Below are 15877 nucleotides of genomic sequence, written 5' to 3'. Positions count from 1 at the left end.
TGCAGCTTTGGCAACACAGTGTCACATAATATCATCCAGCCTGTTCTCTCTCACACAGCTATTGGACAAATGCACTTATTTTTCCTCTGCTGCAGAGCTATGTTTAACGTCTGTCATGTCATTTGATAGCTGCAGTCATTAAAGCTCATAGATAGCCACGCCAACCTTTGCTTAGTAGGCTGTTTTTTCCTGACCTGTGCAGCTGAGAGGTGACTCACTCACCGTCAGAGGCGGTGCACTCTAAAAGCCAACCTGCTGTGAATTTGTAATTTGCTTTTCCACTCGTGTGATTTGTTCCTGCAGTTATACTCTGGTTTGGATCCTGTCAGTGTGTCTAAATGTGCTGATGGAGGGGGGGGGGTGGAGGCTGCATAATTCTTTTGCACGGCATGTGAAACTCCCTCTGTGCTGTTGGAGCCAGTGATGCAAACACTGTCGTAGCATTAACAGAGGGTATTTCAAGGGCTTCAACAGAGATACATTAAGCGGCATAAGCTCACATCAGAGCCAATTCAATCACACGCAGACTGTAAAAAAAGTTTACATTCATGCATTACCAGAGGGGTTTGATAGCTTGATTCCATTTTTCTGCTTCAATACTTGAGCTAGTTTGAATACCATAATACATGACGATGACTAGTGCCGTCATCTTACTGTCATTCATGCTCAGTGACATATTCTATCCTGACATATTGCCAAAGGTTTGCATGTTATCGCTACCAATGGACACTCAAAAGAGCTGTAGAGGTGCAGGTCACAGACATATTCACTGTTTTTTAAGTAGTGTCTTCGACCGCTATTCATCATATTTTGTTTTTCCACAGGATATATATGACTGCCCTTGTTTATCTAATTCTTATGACCTTGTCCAACTCGCGTTCTTCCATTCAAGATGCCCCCCCCCCCCCCCCCTTCTCCTTCAGATCCTCCAATGGAATCTGCGGCAAGTCTCCCTACGTCAGCAACATTGCAGGACCTCTGTGCTCCTCCGGCATTACATTCAGCCCCTATCTTCTCCTGCGCTCATTAGTGCCAGAGGTAGAGGTGACAAGAACGGTCACACAATCTCAAAGTGATAAAATGCACAACAGAAGGTGCTGCAGAGAATTAGGTACTTCTGGAAAAGCCAGCACAAAAACTAAAGTGCATGCGATGGAGTCTTAAGAGTGGAGTTTGGTGCAGTGCACAATTTACATTCTACTGTATATTGATTAAATCTGTATACCCCATGGGAAGGAGTATTGAGCATCGTGACTGTAGGGTGGATTTTAGTTCTATCCTCTGCATTTTAAATGGCTTTATGCAGCATGTCATTACTACTTAAGTAGTCTACCTCAGCTTTCCCAATAAAGAGTTTATGTTTGCGGTAGTTAAAAGTGATATACAAATAGATTTTCTCGTACCGCCTTTTGCATTCTAGACAATGTAACATTAAACTAGCGGAATGTCTTGCTGGTTAAGGGGCTCGAATCTTCAGTGTCTGCAGCAAAGCTATCACTTTGAAATACATAGCTGCTTTTCCTGATTATGCACACACATACACACACAAAACCCACACAAAGGATAAACCATCTTGTCCTTGTCACGTCCTTTGTTTCAAAGGATGCTCAATCAATCAAGCCACTCTTTTTTTGAAAGTCGATCTGTCAAATCAATATTAAGGCCTGCTTAACATCAGAAAGTTATTGTCGCATATTTTTCCTTTCACACTGGCAGATAATGTGCATGTGAATGTGAATGTGAAGTTCTGTGTGTATAGGTGATACATTAACAGGATATCTACTGTGTCTTGCTTTTAAATGTTTACATAATAGGTGTTAAAACATTCTTGGTTTCTAAAAACCAAGTGCAGCTCAGCATCTGGTTGAAATGTATTGTGCAAAAAGTCTATTCACATCATTAAATGAGGCTAAAATTAAAATATAAAGAATGATTTTTAACACATCTCTCTTAGGGTGCATGAGGGCATGGTAGCTTTACTCTAACTGCAAACAAAGCTCTCTCTCGCTCTCATCCTCACACCGATTTATTAGCTCTCTGTTTGATCAGGATGCTTGTTAAAAGCTCCTTAAAGATAAAATATAACCCCTTATGTCACATGCAGCAAGTGCACAGCTTACAATGCTTTGTTTGCACAAAGGTCTATTAGGCCTTCTGCAGTCTACCTGTAGAAGTCCACTGCATCACTGGTGCAATAGGGAAATCATATCACCTGGAAGAGGAAGTTATTTTGGTAGCTGATACAAAGTTCAAACAAGGATATTAGCTATCTTTAAGCTGCCTCGCTGCAGTACCAGGGTCTCAGATCTCAAATAGTTTTACTCTGTTACATTCAGTTATTTTTTATGGACACAAATGTCTATATAATTTTAGACCTCAGCTGTCTATAAATCTAAGTCATTTCTGATCAGCCAGTTAACACCAACAGTGTTTTTATAGAGGCTAAAACAGACTAATGAAAAACACCTTTTTTGTAGTAGCTAAATGCATCATGCACTTCTATTTCTTGCTTGCAAAAGGCCTATAGTTAGTCAAACTTATGTAATTACTCTCATCAATCCAAACATCAAAAATAGTCCAATCATTTGGTCAGGCCTAATAATTGTCTGTAAACAGGCTAAAAGCGTTGTAATATTCTTATAACATTATTATTATCTGTTGTTGTAAATTGTGATAGCCCGCAGTGCCATCATTGTGGATGATTTCTGTGATAGCAATGCAGTAGACTTCTGGACATTTTTAGGATCAGTATTTTTTTAGTCATCGTGTTTTCCTTAGTAATTGATGCATTTGAAATAGATGACGGAATGATAACAGCCGCATCCATTACTACAGATATAGTGGGCACCGCTGTGTTCACAAAGAGCTGATAAATCTCCATCGTTCTGTTTTCACCCTCATCGACGACCGCTTGTTCTCACGCTGGAATGGCGCTTGATGCTGCTGGATAGCTGCTGCTGTTACTGCTGCTGCTGCGGCTGCTGTGGACAGCCTCTCTGCATCCCTGCTCCTCCCCCCCCGCGGACAAATCGGAATGGTTTCTTCCAGGCGAACCTGTCACTGTCACCGCGGCGGTGACGGCAGCCGAAGTGTGAGAGCAGAGGGGGGAGAAGGAAGGCTTCATCCACTGCCTGCCATTGCAGTGCGGCGGCTGCTGCTCTGGAGCCACACCAGGAAAACCTTTCCATTCCTTTTCTGTAAGATTTACCACAAGCACGCCGTGAGGACCATTGCTTTATCGAAAGGTGAATGGGTTTCTCCATCTGTCCGTGAGTACGTTATTCGGGAGGCTGTGTTTCGCTGTAGCCGCAGGAGCTGACTGGATGTGTGTGTCCCTCTGCGGGTACGAGCGAGCGATAACGGTGCAAGCCGAGGTAACTTAGCTACCTCACTGCTAGCAAACTGCATCTACGCGGTATGCTAAGTGGTTAGCTAGTTGCCCCAACATGCTAACGTTATCATCTGGTTGAAAGCATGAATAACAATGCCCTGATTTCTGCGGAGCTTGCATACGCGATAATATCAAGTCACAAAATGCCTCGCGGTCGAGCTGTCATCGGGCGGACCGGTCGCTTCCACGTCAAGTGCGCGGAGCGTCCAGGTAACGTTAGCTGGGATGAGCTAGCCTAGCTGCTGGAACAAAATGTCGGCCAGCTAGGGGTTGATTTGACCAAGAGGGTATAAAGGGGGCACAAGATTAATAAAGTGTCAGACAGCGAGAGAGAAGGAGGGGGTGGTATAGTGAGGTCAGCTGCTACAAATATGACACCGGGGTTTATAAATTAAAGGGAAGGTCACGGCGGTGGCTCACCTTGTTTTGATGGTCCGTTTGGAAACCCAAAGTGGGTCTTTGGTGAAGCTAGGTAGCAGTTGGCTAAAGTTAGCTCGCTAGCTGGCTTTAGTTTGGTGATACTGAAATACCTGCTCGCCTGTCCTGGTGTCTGCACCAGCTGTCATAATAGTGCCATATCAGCTGTGCTTGGGGGGTTTCCTGTGGGCTGCAGGCGGTGTTTGGTTTAGCTTAGTTCATCCAAGCTAACTACCTCACTATTTACATTGCCATACCAAGGGATGGACTGCTGCTAACGAATACAAAAAGCATCAGTCATCACCTGTTGAATATTAAAAACACTGGACAGTGTCGATTTGTAGATTGTTATCATTTGTTTTGTTAGTTTGCATTTGCTGTAAACTAGTACAGCTAGTATATAAACAGATAACACTGCACACTGCCCATTCATGTTTATCTGGTGTGCAGAATTGCAATATGTTTAGCCTGGGGATAAAGAAATCATCATGTCAGACATTATTATTGTTTACTTATATATTTATTATGTTATTATTGTGATTAGGTTTGATTTTTTTTTACCCCATAGCTTCTCAAGAGATAAACAATAATGTGCCTGCTGTGGCAAATAAACATTGAGGCCCTCTGTTCTGTTCACAACCCTGGTTTTACATTAAATATTGTGTGCAAGCACCAGAAATAATGGCTAAAATATCAGATATTGTATATGTTGTTAATGTTGTTATTATCACCCAGCTCTACATTCTGTTTGTATTTATATATTGTAGGAATGGTATGAGGTATAATAGGTTTTATCTATTTATATTTATAGAATTTATCTTTGATTTGTCACCAGTTTGTCTTTGATTTGTTTAGTTTCTATCGTGGATAACAGGCTTTAATGTAATTGAAGCTCCTAAAAGGCTATTTAAAGCACACAGTAAATCTTTTAACCATAACATACGTAGAATACAATGTGCACTTGGTATATCTTTCAATAGAAGTATGATGATTCATCACTGCACCCCTCCATATTGGACTATGTAAGAGCTTGTGTCCATGACTTAAATATGTCATCACTGGCCTCATGATGGTAATGGGTATACGAAATGGCAGCTGGGCAGGGCAACAGATTTGTCAAATGAAGTGGGGGAGGCACAATACAGATGATATAGCGGCAGCCATTAGATCTTTCATTGCATGATTAAATAGTTTTTTTGAATAATTCAGATGGCACTGTCGTGCAGAGTGTTTTCTGGCAACCATGACGCCTGAGATGAAGAGAATATCCAGCAGCTCAAGGGCAGCCATACATGTTGCCCTGTAAATCATGTTGACCTAAGCTGTCATGGGAACAGCAGTCATCTGAGTCATCGTGGTTTTGGAAGGACACGTGTATTTGATATTTTGCCTACTTGAGTTAAATTTGACTGCAGTTTGGTTGTCCTGTGTATTTGTGGAAACTGTGTGGAATATGGGGTTTATCCCTTGCTGGTTATAACATACCTACGTGGCAAGGGACACACAAATGAGTCTGCATGACTGTATTATTAGCACGTGTTGACACTTTAAAACCTTAGGTATGCTTAAGTGTTAATGCCAAATCAAATGGCTTATTTTATTAATATAAAAGAGATCAAAGTAGATGTCCTCAGGTCCCTCTTTGAAGAGATTAATGGCCTAACTGTGTAGAGAGAGGCTGCTGGAAAACAATGCCAAAAAATGGTGGGAGACTGTGAAGATAGCACGTGTTAGTGTTAGTGATAGCCTGGAGGTGCCACTAGAATAAAAAGGAAAACGATTTAATGAGTTAGCCCGTGCTGTCCTGAAGTACTACATCTCTGCTTACACCATGGATTATTTTGCATAATTAGTATCATTGTGATATTTTCATCCACTGAGAGGTGTGACTTCAGACTGAGATGGACTTTTGACACTGCTTGTTTCACCCTTCTTAGCTAATAAATCTAATCCTTCTCTTTTTTTTTCAATTTAGGAGGATTTTCTGTTTTGCAGCCCAGTTTAATCCACCCCGCTTCGTTATGTCCACTTAAATGTTACTCTGCATGCTCTGTTGGCATATTGGCACAGGATGAATTATAATGCAACTGGCACGAGAGGAGGGTTTTTTTTTTAAATGCTAAAAATTCACACATCTCAGCGTGCAGAGATCACATACTGTTATTATGTTCTTTGTGTTGTCTGTTTTTGTGAACCTTCACAACCTGTATCCAAGGACAAAATATAACTTCAGATAGATTGTACTACAAATACTCTTACGCCTCGTCGATGACATTTTGTGGATCACACTTTAAATAGTTGGTATCTGTCTATCTTCTTTGGCTCCTTACATATTTTATATTACCTCATTTTTTGGCTACTTTTTGAAAATGGTGTGAGGTGTTGGAAAGTTGATTGATGTGTGCTGTGAACATTGAAAGGTCATTGCTCTGATACATGGCCAAGCTAAGACTTCCCAGCAAACACCTCTTAAAAAATATGACATTAAAGCCCATGTCCCCATCGAACAGTAAGTCTTGGTGTTAACAAATGGCACGTTTACGTTATGTTTATAGCTCCAGTTATACAGAAGCTTGCTTATATAAATCAAGTCAATCGTAAATCCCTTTTTGAAAGGGGTGTGGATTTATCAGGATGAAGAGGCTTGCAAAAACTGGCATCAATCACATTTCAACGCGAACCTCCTTTTTCTTACAGTGTGGAAACATCTCTTATCATTACTGTTTTTCATTGGCTCCGCCGTCCTCATTTCAATCACTGTGACGGAGGGGAGGCGGGGTGCAGGTCAGTGGCTCAGCTTATCAGCACATTCCTGCCCTCTTATGTGCTCTGTGTGGGGCACTGATAACTTCCACAGGGCTGATTGAGTTCAGGGGCTGATTTCCTGGTCCATGTGTTCGGGACACACTCAGGCTCTGGTTATGATCACTGACTCCAGCTGTGGAGCCTGGAAATAGACTCTGCTCACACAGAGCCACTATACTGAGAGCAAGTATCAAAATTTTATTTATTTTTATTATGTGCGTTATGGAAAATGATCTGTAGAAATCCAAAATTGAAATCTGAGACAATTTAGTTGTTTTGTTTTACATTTTATTGTTATAAGTTGTTAATTTATTTAAAAAAAAAAAAAGAAAAGAAAACCGAACATCTATAATCAGTATTTTTATAATGTATCAAATGACAAGGTGAAACAATGCGACTGTGTGCAAGGGACTGCTTTACAGCGAGTTTCGGCTGAGATAAGATAAGATAGTCCTCCATTAGTCCCACAGTGGGGAAATTTGCATTGTTACAGCAGCAAAGGGGATAGTGCAAAACGAGAAACATCAGCAAGATATGATAAATAAGTAGACTGTAAAAAAAAAAAAAAAAGCAAATCTTTTTTCTGTACGGCTTACAACTTTACCGTGTTGCTTCACTCTTACACTCTCAGAGCGTCATTTTCAGTTGCAACAGGCAGCTGTTTTTTAATTAAAAAGCTCTAATAACCCACTGTACACTACTTGCTCAACACCAAACAGCAGTTGGCGAATAGCGTGTGAACATAATGGGGCATTTAGCAGCAGCCAAGGGGTCAGTACTTACCTCAGGAGTTGGTGGAGCCCAAAGACAGAGCTAATAATTATCCATATCAGCTTAAATGTTAATGATATATCAAGTTGTGTTTCCATTTCGGCTACCCCAGAGTAGCCAAAAAGTCATTTATTCCAGGTTTGATATTCAGAATGTGCTAATTAGAGGGATGAAATATGAATAAAACCACCTATAGTAATGCAACTCAGCTTGACCACTTACTAGACACAAAGTCATTTTTGCTGTTTTCCACATAACATGACTCATAACAGACAATATAATATGTGCCCTGAACAAAGTAGGATGTGTCTTGTATCGTGCACTAACTCCACACTGCTGGACAGAAAGTACACAACTCATGTCAGCATCAATATTATGACGGCTAATAACAACCAATTATCATTCTGTCTAAACACAAAACTAATAGGAACACTTGTTAATTACAGTGTTGACAGTCATCCTCCGTGTTTAGCACATCAAATAATGTTTGCCTGCTGGCTTCCTTTACTTTAGAGACTGAAACCCAGTCATTGGTGGTTAAAAGCACTGTAGCACTGGCAATCTTAGAAAAGCAGCTTTGACAGGTTTCATATAAAATCTGTGTGTTAAAGCCATCACAGAGACATTTTATTCAATGTTTTATGTCCATATGTGACATGGAATCCGAGTGCCTATGAGACTCATCCTGCATAGAAATGTTTGCCAGTTCAGTAGCTTTATGTCAGGTCATTCTTTTCCCCAGACATGACCATTTTTAATGTGTTGCACACATTGAAAAACAAGCAAAATGCAGAAAATATCTATAGTCACTGAATTGTTTATGTTTTAAAATATGCTATGACTCATTAAAAACAATACCATTATTTAAAATGACCTCAAGGCTCAAGTATCTGCAACTGAAACACAAAATTTAACAGAATACTGCAACAAAAAACAGCTGCTATGTGCTGCCCCTTAAGATTTTAAGTTGTCGGACATAGTATTGTTCATTTATATGAGCAAATGTGTTTTTGTGGTGCCATTTCTCAGTTAAGTGCGTCCAAACATGAAACCTTTCCATGATAAACACTAAAATGAGTGCTACAGTAGATGAGCTTTAAAGCTTGAATATTAAGTCTAGTTGTCAGAGCCATGACTCTTGTGATTTTCTTGATATTTGCAGTGGTTTAGTAAGAAACGGCTTGGAAAAGAAAGATACCTTGAGCTAAGGAGCACTGACTGTTTATTTCACAGTGTAATCACACCTTCTGTTGTCATGAATGTGTAGTGGTATTATGGAAGAAGACGTAGTAGTGGCTGAACTGCTGACTTATAGCGATTAGCAGCTTGGGCTCTCTACATGCCTCTTTTGGTTGATGTAGAAATAATTAATTTGGAGGCTGGTCAGCAGAAGGTGGTGCAGAGAGCTAACTATGAGTGGAATCTGTCACCACTCTCCGGCTCTGCTCTGAGGGATGTAAATTTAACTCGTTTCCTATGCCAGCAGTGACTGGGTGTCTGTCAGGCTTGTCCAGCTCCATCATTATCCTGACTGATTACGAGGATGTCACGACCCACATGGCCTTGGTTTGGTGTTGGATCCCTCCGCTACCTTGATGATGAATCTGGGCTAAATATTTGTGAAAATGTGTAACTGTTTTTGTGTGTGAAATCAGATGCTTTGTGATTTTACTGTATCACAGGTTGGCATACCTTAGTGGTTTATGCGTGGTTTAGCATTTTTCTGCTGAATTGCCTTCTTGTCATTGCATTTTGTTATGTTTGTTGCATATTTTCGATGCATTTCGTATCTCACAAACAAACAAAGATCTGTAACAACAATATGTAAATACACTCCCAGCTGAGTCACCCCTTTATCTGGATGCACAGTGCGTCCATGCCAGTGGTCACTGCTGATTTACCTCCCGCTCACAGACAACAGGACATTGACAAGTATGCAAATCACACCCTTACATAAAGAAATATCGGTAATTACTGTCTTATAAATGTCAGGAATTTGACGAGGAACAACCGGCCGGTTACAGGCCGTAAGGGATGTGTAAGTGCATGAGGCTGAGTAGATGGTTTATAGTTTAATTTTAAAATAAGGCACCCTGGGCTGCCTCAGGTAACCCTCTGATTGTGTCATGCATTAGGATGAAGCGCACAGTGAAATGTTGCGACATCTGTCTGATCTAGAGGTACAGTAGTTTCTGTCATTGTGCTCTCACCTGTCTTCTCAGCATGACCTGGAACAAAAGTTGCATTGTAAAGAGAACCCCAGCCTTTCATAACAGCTCTGTATACTATGTATTTTCTGTTGAAGGAAAATGAAGTCCTTCATAGACAACAAGGAATGTCTCAGTCTGTGTAAAGCTGGCACATACTGCACATGCTTGAAGTTGCCTGAGGATGAATTCCCATCTCAGTGCGACCATGCAGGATGTCACAATATAGAAAACACAGAAGTCTTAGCAGTAATGGGGTAAAATGATGTAACTGCTAAAGTAAACATAAACTCTTCGGACAAGTTGTCTAACCGTGTGCTCTAAATGTTGCTTGATTGGATACAGACTGTTTAGATGTTCTGCAAAGGACAGAACAATGCTCGTAGTTTAGTTTGCATTGTGTTGCAAACTGCACTGCAGTAAGCTATTTTGTCTGTAACGGAGAAATAATCATTACAGCTTGGGCTGTAGTCTGTATAATTATGAGCATTTCCTGGGGGGGATATTAAGAGCAGGCTGCTGAGTTAATTTTACCATTAAACAGTTGAACTTATTGAACTACTTTGGAAGATGTGCAGACAAAATAACTAACAGCAGTTAGGCTAGTAACATTTTAATGAAAATTGAATCAAGAAATCTGTTGAATATATCGTGTTGCCCTACAGATTTCAGAATTTTCTTCCTCGTACATGTTGCATGTGCCTCTTTGTTTTCCCCTCATTCTGTCTCCACCTCTCAGATTCCCCCTTTTTTAAAGTTTGGTTTAATCTGCTTTGTTAGCAACCTGTTAATTTCAGCAAAAGTTTGTGTACAGGGAGAAATTAAACAGTGATTGCACTGTCTTCAGCTGCAGTATTAAAAAAACAAACCAAGAAAAGCATCCTTATGTGTTGTTTGTTATTAGCTGATGGTCAGTGATCCTCTGTGGCATATCAATGAACATGCTGAGCATAATGTATGCATGCAATGCAGCACACCTGAGGAGGAGGAGGGGTGTAATAACATTCCACAAGCAAAGAGGATTGATGAATTCTGCTCTGGCTCAACGCGGTACCTCAGGGGTTAAGTCCGATACAGCAGTTTACACTGCGGATGGATGTTCGCTAGTACAGAGGAGTCCCATGCTGTAGCGGAACTGCAGATCCCACACAGATCGCTGCCAAGCCAGAGGGGATTTGCTTCGATCCCATGAGCGTGTTAAGGAAAAGAGTTGGAGGGAGGGATACATTTTGAAGAAAGATGCTGGGAGAGGACACAGACCTTTGTGGGGCAGAGGAAGCGTTAGGTTGCAGCTGCGGGGTGTGTTTCTTAACCCCTCACCTGTGGTCGTAATTTCAGTTGTTCCGGAGCCAAGAAAAGGGAAGAGGAAAGGAAGGTGGGGGTAAGTTCCTCCTAGCACTGATTGGTGCGGTTGTGCACTGAGGCTGCTGATGTGCGTCTGCAGGAATCTCCTGCTGGATTTACTGAGGAGTAGCTGGAGGTTGGAGACGCTTTTGTTTGTGTCCTCTGTAGTCACCAGGATGCACTGATGTAAGTACTTCTGATTTTCTATGCATCCTGCGTTAAGCAGCAAATCAAAAGGATGAAGAGAATGAGGTGCACGTCTGTTTTACTGTAGCTGTTAAATAATGCAAGTGTGTGTCTTTTTGTGGCTCTAATGGTTGGTAATTAAGTTTTATGTCAGAGTTAATAGGTTTCATCTGTTGACCTTCTTATCTTGTGCCAGTGCTGCATCTCTCCCGCTATCTCCCCTCCATTAGCGATGCACAGCACAGTGTCGAACCATGTTGTATGTGCAGAGTGTCACTTATCTCTCAGGGGACCCTCTGACTGGTGCTAAGGCATGGCCCCTCATTAGCATTTGAATATGATCTCCGAGGCAGGGGAGTTTTAGCAGTTGTCAGCACTCCCCAGCACATCGTTTTCAATTTCTGAAGTGATCAATCATCTGATTCTACTTGTTTGCTGCTTCACTGCCAGCAGCCACAGTGGAGTGTGATCCTGTTGTTGTTTTCAGTCTTTGGCCGCACTGCAACTTGCACAGTGTCCCAGAAGTATCCTTGTTTTGACTTAGCAATTTGTTCATCGCCGGACTGTCAGTGTCATTCCAGGTTTGATTTAATGCTCGTACGGCTCTGGCTGCTCTGAACTTTTGAACAAATGAGAGATGTTCCTTTCCCCCGCTGGAGACTGAGCCTCATTTATTGCTGCTCTTATTATGTGGGGACCCATCTGTAGTTGGACTGTGGAGGCTCATTTGAGTCCCAAATAGGGATCTGGAAAAGAAGTCTTATCTCAGATGCACTAGAAATAGAAATGTAAGATGACATGGCTTTCTGCATCCTTTAATGGAAGATATGTATCATACCATTATCATGTCTTGTAAATGATTTAAGAGTAATTTTCCTAGGTTGGTTTTGCTTCTGCAAAATCCAATGCTAAAAATGCCATTTAGATCCACTCTGTTTATCTCAGCATCAACGTTAAGCATCCTCTATTGTTATACTTGTTTGGATAGCCGTATTTTCTCTGCACTGGTGCTGTGCAGGCTCCGAGAAAATGATCTACCTCTCTTTGTTTTCCTCAGGTCGTACAGACAAATCCAACAAATAGGCACTAGAGAGGAAGTGAATGTATTTTCTACGCCGTACCACATCATTTGTTCCAGTCAGTCCGCAGCATTTAATATAACACGAGGTTATTAAACGTTCTCCAGTGTTCATGCTGCAAGTTTCCCTTAAATCACTCTGTTGCAGCATCACAACGGCAGAATTAATGAGAGCTATTTTTAGCCACTCTTGTCCCAGAGTGGTCACAATTGAATAAGGTTCTGCCTCACCCCCAAACCATACTACAGCACAAAATCTATTCTCTTAGTCAGAGAATTGAACACCCCACCATACTGCCTCAGTTCCCTCCTCAGAAGAAATATGATTTTGTTTTTCTGCTGAATAGAGAGTTGGGGAGCCAGCACTCTTTAATTTTAATGATACTCCAAAGTGAATACAAAATGAAACACCATCTTAGCTTCCCTCTTCATGGGTCGTGTTGGGATAGTATTGTGATGACTCATTGTATATTAAGGATTTTTTGTCTCTGAGTAGAGATATTCTTCTTCATTATTTGGTTCAGATTTTTTGCTTTAATAGAATCTGAATTGCTGCTTGTAAAATAGCAAAGCACTTGGCTACATCACTAAGGAAATTCACGTTTCAGGTTGTCACGTTTGACCGTTTCCTGTCTTTTCTGTTGCCACACTAGAGAATCTGGAAAGAGATGTGAGGCATGGCTTGCAATGCGACACCAAAGATCAGCTTGTTTTACTATTTTAGCAGCCAAAATTACATTTGGAATTGAAAAGAACTGTCAAAAGACAAGTACGCTGCCAAAGTGGCTGGTAGTCTCGCCAACAGTCGCCAAAATCTGCTAATATTCCTTTGTGCTTGATTCAGATGGTGCTGCCAGGTCACATGAGCACTTGTTTTTGTCGTTGCTCCATTTGAATGTAGTGGCTCAACAGCAGGTCCAGATTACTTTCTATTGGCTACAAATGTCTGCTACAGATACAAGTAGTATTCGAGTGTTTTAACCGTTGGTTGGACAAGACATTTAAAGATCCAGTGTGAAGGATTTAGGATGATGGGTTGGCAGAAACTGGATATAATGTTGATAACTATTTTTTCATTAGTGTATAAATCAATGTGTTTTCATTACCTCAGTGTGAGCCATTTATATGTACACATAGAGCAGGTCCTCTCCCACAGTGTCAGACATGTTTACATTAACCCAGAACGCACAATCAGACACTAGCTCTAAAAGAGCCATTCACATTTTCACGTCGGCCACTGTAGTTCTCCGACACACTTGGTATACGGTTAAAATTTCAGTTGTTTAGAATCTGCAGCCTCACAGCTAGAGGCCACTAAATCCTAAACACTAGAGCTTTAAGTATGTCAACTTGGGCTCCAGGAAAATGTGATGGATGTTTTGTACTATTTTATCGCATTTTACAGATGTACAGATTGATTTCATTGTTGATTAATTGACCACTTCTGTTCTTGAATGTAAACAAATAGCAAAAACTACCAAATACATGTTCTCAAAGCTAGTGGAGATGTCTTAAAATTAGCGCTGTGACAATTTGCCGATTTTTTTTAGCTTAGTCGATTAACAGAAAATGAATCTATTGAGTCAAACTATTTAATAATGGATTTATCCTTGACACCATTTTATGTGCAGGAATGCCAAAAAAAATTGGTCGCAGCCTCTGCTATGTGAGTATCTCTGTATGTAATTACAAACTGAATATCTTGGGGGTTTCGGTCGTTGGTCAGGCAAAATAATACATTAAATGGCTTCAGCGAGGACTTTTGGAAAATGTGATCTGCCTTTTTCACTATTTTCTGATTTTATAGACCAAACCCTTAATTGAGAAAATGGTCTGCAGATTAATTGAGAATAAAACTAACAGTTAGTTGCAGCCCTACTTAAATGCAGTGTTTTGTCCAACCAGCAGTGCCACAATATGCTGTTTATCATCATAAAAGACTATCTATAAAAGATTTACTTTTGAAAAGATTGAACCTATGAGTTTTTGCCATTTTGCTTAAAAACAATTACAGTTGATGATTAATTGATTATCGAAATAGTTTGATTAAATTTCAGTCAGTCGTCTAATTGATGAATCAACTAAACGTTTCTACTCTACGATAATGGAAAGAAATCATTAGTCGCAGCCCTTAATTGATTCACATGTGGAAATTAGTATTTTAGAGTACTTCTTTGACAGACATGCTTTAATAGTTAGTGATCCGCTGAGGACTAAATCCACAGTGGGTTTGTGGAGTAATTGTGCCTTATACCATTGTGCATCGACTCCACACAGTCCATTTTGACCGCAGCTTTCCTGTCCTTTCTCCACTCAGCTGTGTGATCCATCTGTGTTTTTAGTCCATCTGTGTTGTAGTGCTGGCTCCCAAGTTGCCTGGTTGTAATCCCCCAAGCATGACCCATCCGACATGGTGTGTCTCCGCTGCGGAGCGGCTGCCAGCCCTGGCTCTGGCTTGTGGCATGAAGCTTCTGTTGGCACCAGTTGTTTGTGGCCATAAAGGGTGTACACAACGGTGCCACAGAAACTCATCAGTCACTGGATGCTGACACGACTTTAGTACAAACTGTACACAGGAGCAGTGCAGAGTCTACTCAGACTTTTCCCTTGATTTCTTTTATGTTTACTTGACTTCTGAGATTAGTGTCTGTGGCTCTGAATAGGCCACAAAGATGTTAGTTTGGTTGTGAGACTGAATACAAAATGCTATTTGCATACAGTATGTTGTTCTTTTATTGTTCTGCAAAGCATGTGTTATTTATCTTTCTCAGTTCCTGCGGAGAACGACACTTTTGAGCTAACACGTTTGCTGTTGGACAAACGTCAAGCCATTAGTGCCGTCTGTGTTTAGATGTGCACGCAGCAACAAATAAAGAGTGCTCATCTGAAATGCAAAAAAAAAAAGCTTTTGTTTCTAAATTAATTCAGCCGTGTCTTTTTTAAACCTCCCACAGTTGAGAGGAACCTTCAGACACGGCCTGAAAATGTCAGACCACTTGAACAACACCACACTGTTCCCCCTCTGTTACCAGAGCAACAAGCTCTGCAGGAGGAGAAAGCAAAATTACATCCCTTCAAAGTGAAAGGTGTGTGTGTGTGTGTGTGTGTGTGTGTGTGTGTGTGTGTGTGTGACGGAGGGTGGGAGAGGGAGAGATACGCTGTAGGACCCTGCTTAATCTGTTTTTGTTTTTTTCCTCCCCCTCCTAAGTTGTTTAGCTTTTACTCCATTTTAGATTCCTCCTGTTTTGCTCAATTTGGGATTTTACATCTCATTAATTTTATGGTGATTTATTTGTGTTGGACCAGACACAGTAAGCATTCTCTAATCATATTTTCCAGACAACAAAATCACATTTCTCACAACACACATACGTTTGTGTGTGTGCATGTTTGTGCTATGCAGCATAAATGCCTATAAAGAATTTCTCAAAGTGGGAATGTCAACTGGAAACAAGTACCTCCCATAACTTTGCAGTTTAGTGGCAAGCCATCTATAAATTTATCCGAAATGCTCAAGGTTCTTTGCATCAGCGTTTCCACAGTGCTGATCAAGAAGACACAGGCATAAATCCTTCTCCCCAAAGAGCAAACTTTCCAGTGAGAATTCATGCCTGTTTTCAGCAGTCTTGTTAATATTCAGATGTCTTCTTTTTTTTCCTCTCTCAAGTGCAGTGTATT

At 40.9% G+C, this 15877-nt stretch overlaps 1 protein-coding gene across 15 annotated transcripts in view; it reads left to right on the top strand.

Moving 5' to 3' along the window:
- tjp1b (tight junction protein 1b) overlaps nt 1–15877 on the top strand; it is a 72907-nt gene that overhangs the window by 27490 nt on the left and 29540 nt on the right. For 2 of the 15 annotated variants that reach the window (XM_078167823.1, XM_078167820.1), the window contains exon 1: nt 3103–3245. The exons of 9 other annotated variants lie outside the window; for them this stretch is intronic. The gene's annotated coding sequence lies outside the window, so the exon portion shown is untranslated. 4 more of the 15 variants (XM_078167822.1, XM_078167825.1, XM_078167824.1 and 1 more) reach the window with 4 other exon arrangements.

The sequence above is a fragment of the Epinephelus lanceolatus genome, chromosome 5 (genome assembly GCF_041903045.1).
Source record: "Epinephelus lanceolatus isolate andai-2023 chromosome 5, ASM4190304v1, whole genome shotgun sequence".
NCBI classification, from domain to species: domain Eukaryota; kingdom Metazoa; phylum Chordata; class Actinopteri; order Perciformes; family Serranidae; genus Epinephelus; species Epinephelus lanceolatus.
Note: the sequence above shows the minus strand (reverse complement) of the source record. Positions and strands in the feature narration are given on the sequence as shown.